The sequence below is a fragment of the Euphorbia lathyris genome, chromosome 2, assembly GCF_963576675.1.
Source record: "Euphorbia lathyris chromosome 2, ddEupLath1.1, whole genome shotgun sequence".
Taxonomy (NCBI): domain Eukaryota; kingdom Viridiplantae; phylum Streptophyta; class Magnoliopsida; order Malpighiales; family Euphorbiaceae; genus Euphorbia; species Euphorbia lathyris.
Window position 1 is genome coordinate 2103301 of NC_088911.1, and position 4682 is coordinate 2107982.

Genomic DNA, 4682 nt, shown 5'->3' on the forward strand with positions numbered 1-4682 from the left:
GCCCATAATGCATTATTGAGTTTAGAACACCAATCTTTTCTAGAAGATGAAACCGTTTTCTCGAGAATCCATTTGAGTTCTCTGTTTGATATCTCCGCCTGACCATTTGACTGAGGATGGTACGGCGTTGATACGCGGTGGCGTACTCCATATTTTTTCATAAGCGTTTCAAAACTCTTGTTTATAAAATGAGTACCGCCATCACTAACTATAACTCTTGGACAACCAAATCTACAGAATATGTCGTCAAGAAAATTAACGACAACTTTAGAATCATTCGTCGGGGTTGCAATTGCTTCAACCCACTTCGAAACATAATCGATGGCAACTAATATGTAAGTTTTACCATTGGAAGGGGGAAAAGGTCCCATGAAATCTATTCCCCACATATCGAAGACTTCAACTTCTAATATGGTTGTGAGGGGCATCTCATCTTTCCTTCCTAGATTTCCTGTTCTCTGGCACTTATCACAACGAGTAATAAATGAACGGACATCCTTAAACATCGTAGGCCAAAAGAAACCGCTTTCAAATATTCTAGCAGCTGTCTTGTTAACTCCATTATGTCCTCCATAAGAGCTAGAATGGCATTCCGACATTATGGATTCGTATTCATTTTCACCAACGCATCTCCTAATTATCCCGTCACCACAAGTCTTGAACAGAAAAGGATCTTCCCAAAAATATTGTTTAATATCGAAGAAAAATTTCTTCTTTTGCTGGAAATCTAATCCTTCCGGAACAATATTGGCTGCAAGATAATTAGCAATATCTGCATACCAAGGTGACATGGCACTTTTTATTTGATAGAGGTGTTCATCAGGGAAATCATCTCGTATACCGGTAGTTTCACCTATAGGACCGTTTTCATCTTAAAGTCTCGATAGATGATCGGCGATAAGGTTTTCAACTCCCTTTTTGTCTTTTATTTCTATATCAAATTCTTGCAACAATAAAACCCATCTAATTAGACGTGGTTTTGCATCCTTTTTAGCAAATAGATATCTTAATGCTGCATGATCAGTGTAAATAATAACTTTTGAACCTAATAAGTATGACCTAAACTTGTCACATGCAAAAACTACGGCTAACATTTCTTTTTCTGTTGTGGTGTAGTTTAATTGTGCACCAGACAGTGTGTGACTTGCATAATAAATGACATGAAGTTTCTTATCTTTCCTTTGACCTAAAACACATCCGACAGCTAAATCACTTGCATCACAGATAATTTCAAATGGTAAATCCCAACCGGGTTTAGCAATAACAGGTGCACTGACTAAAGCTGTTTTTAATGTTTCGAACGCTTTAACGCATTCTTCATTAAAATCAAAGGTGGAATCTTTCATGAGTAAATTAGTAAGTGGTTTGGAAATTATAGAAATTTTTTTAATAAATCTTCTGTAAAAACCAGCATGTCTTAAGAATGATCTTACTCCCTTAACAGAAGTTGGAGGGGGTAAATTCTCTATTACTGAGGTTTTTGCTCTATCTACTTTTAATCCTTTTTCAGATATTTTGTGACCTAAAACAATTCCTTCGTCAACCATGAAATGACATTTTTCCCAGTTTAATACCAAATTTGTTTCTTCACACCTAGACAAAACTTTATCCAAATTTTCTAGGCACGAATCAAAAGAATCTCCATAAACTGAAAAATCGTCCATAAAAACTTTCATAATATCTTTAACGAAATCATTAAAAATCGCAGTCATACAACGTTGAACCGTTGCAGGTGCGTTACATAGACCAAATGTCATTCTTCTATATGCAAATGTTCCGTAAGGACATGTGAAGGTTGTTTTATCTTGGTCATCCGGGTAAATGTATATTTGAAAAAATCCGGAGTAACCATCAAGAAAACAGTAGAAAGCATGACCAGCTATCCTTTCGATCATTTGATCAATGAAAGGAAGAGGAAAATGATCTTTCTTAATTGCTTTATTTAAATTTCTATAATCTATACAAACCCTCCAACCAGTGGTGGTTCGTGTGGGTATTAATTCACCTTCTTCATTCCTTACAACTGTTATGCCTCCCTTTTTAGGTACACAATGGATTGGACTAACCCATTCACTATCCGAGATAGGGTAGATGATTCCATTGTCCAGAAGTTTAGTAATCTCATTTTTTACTACTTCTTTCATGTTCGGATTTAGGCGTCTTTGCCTATCCGCTTTAGGTGGCTTATCTTCTTCTAAATGAATTCTATGCATTACAATACTTGGATTAATACCTTTTAAGTCAGAAATTTTCCAACCCATACTTCCTATCCTACTTCTAACAACTTCTTTCAATTTTTCTTCTTGAACTTGTGTCAACTTGTTAGAGATAATTATAGGTAGAGAATCGCCTTCGCCTAAGAAAGCGTACCTCAAATGACCTGGTAATTCCTTCAGTTCTAATTTAGGTGGAACTACAATTGAAGGCGGAACTGGTCCATCTTCTCGAATCAAAAGTTCTGGGTCCTTATCTTCTAGTTCCTCACTCATTATAGGTTCTATTATTTCTTGTTTTTGAACAATGTCATTTACACATTCTTCAATTAAATCAAGTTTCATACAAGCGAAATCTTCCATAGGATATTTCATCGCCTGGCTCATATCAAACTCAATCTTATCATCTCTTATTCGTAAAACTACTTTCCCTTCCGACACATCAACTAGAGCACGTCCCGTGTTCATGAACGGTCTACCAAAGATTAGCGGACAGTTTACGTCATATGCAAAATCTAAAATAACGAAATTGGTAGGAAAAATAAATTTCTCAACTTTAACTAAAACATCCTCAATTATACCGTATGGTCTTTTAGTGGTTTGATCCGCTAATTGCAAAACCATATTGGTATGTTTGATGTCTTCTTCTAAGCCTAACTTATTAAAAATAGATAATGGCATCAAGTTAATGCTTGCTTCTAAATCACAAAGACAACTTGGGAATTCTATATCTCCTAATTTATACGGAATGGTAAAACATCCGGGATCTTTGAGTTTCGTGGGCAAATTGCTTGACACTATCGAACTACAATCTTCAGTTAGTGAAATGGATGAAATTCCTTCCCAACTGATTTTCTTTGAAATTAAATCTTTGAGGAATTTACCATAATTGGGAATTTGCGTAATTGCATCCATAAACGTTAAATTAATATGCAAATTCTTAAGTTTGTCTAAAAATGTTAAAAGTTGTTTATCATAGTCCTTGTTGCGGACTTTGTGTGGAAAATGTGGTTTGGGTACAAAAGTTTTTGTACTAGAGTCAATTGGTGCATCTTTTTGTTTTAATGTATCTTCTTTGGGCTTTGGTAAATCAGTTCCAGGTAAAGTCGAATTTCCGGGCATTTCCGGGCCTAAGTAATTTTTCCCTGAACGAAGAGTGATAGCCTTAACATGCTCTTTCGGATTTTCTTCCGTATGGCTTGGAAGACTTCCCTCTTTGCGGGATGGAATTGATTTAGCGAGTTGTCCAATTTGAATCTCCAAATTATGGATGCTAGATGATTGGAAGCTGATCGAATTTATTCTCGATCCGTTTAAAACCATCGTCGTGATTACTTATTTTTCCGCTCACCGCATCAATGAATTTGTCGATTTTAGAAGATAAAGTGCTAATCGTATCTCTTGATTGATTTTGATAATTAGTAGTACGATTTTGATTAGCATTAACATTATTGTTATTATTATCTCTCCAGTTAAAGTTAGGATGATTTCTCCATCCAGGATTATATGTATTGGAATAAGGGTTATTAGTTTGGTTTTGCCCTTGGACAAAATTTACCTGTTCAATCTCACTCATACCTTCGTAATCCACATCTGTTTGGATTGGTTGACCATTAAGATCACACGGTGCCATAAACCTATCAATTTTGTGCGACAGGGCAGAAAATTGGGCTTGCAACATCGCTACTGGATCAAGATTCACTATACCTTTAACTGATGATGTTGTTGAGGATGATGGTTTCGCTACTGGTATGTGTCCATGTTCCGCGGGCCACATACTGCTGTTGATTGCCATTTCCTCCAAAAGTTCTCTTGCTTGGGCAGATGTTTTCTTTATGAATAACCCTCCAGACATAGCGTCCAATGAACCTCTAGTTGTAGGATTTAGTCCATTATAAAATGTTTGCATTAAAAGTTCAGCGGGCAATTGGTGGTGTGGGCATAAACGTTGAAGTTCTTTAAAACGTTCCCAAGCCTCATAAAGAGTTTCATTATCATTTTGAGAAAAAGATGTTAACTCTTTAATGACTCTTGCGGTTTTTGCTAAAGGAAATTTTTTTGATAAAAATGCTTGGGCTAATTGCTCCCAAGTCTCAATTGATGCGGCTGGCATAGAAGTTAACCATTCTTTGGCTCAATCCTTCAAAGTAAAAGGAAAAAGGCGAAGATTGATTGCTTCTGCAGTCACATTTGGTATTTTAAAAGTGTCACAAATTTCTAAGAAATTTGTCAAATGGGTATTAGGATTTTCGTTAGGTAACCCGTAAAACGTTACATTATTTTGCAACATATTAAGCAATGCAGGCTTAATTTCAAATTGGTTTGCATTAATTTGGGGTCTAACTATACTGTTTGTTACACCGGCCACTCCTGGCCTAGCGTAATCCATAAGTGTGGCCATAACTTCTGGCTCGGTAATTTTAGTTTTTATTGGGGTTTTGTTTTTCTTTTTCTTTTCTCTCTTGTTCT

At 36.0% G+C, this 4682-nt stretch overlaps 1 non-coding gene across 1 annotated transcript; it reads left to right on the forward strand.

Moving 5' to 3' along the window:
• Window positions 1-4138: 4138 nt before the first annotated feature.
• On the forward strand, window positions 4139-4245 carry LOC136221069 (small nucleolar RNA R71). Its single transcript, XR_010684860.1, has one exon. It is a non-coding gene; the product is annotated as a small nucleolar RNA R71 (small nucleolar RNA).
• Window positions 4246-4682: the final 437 nt, after the last annotated feature.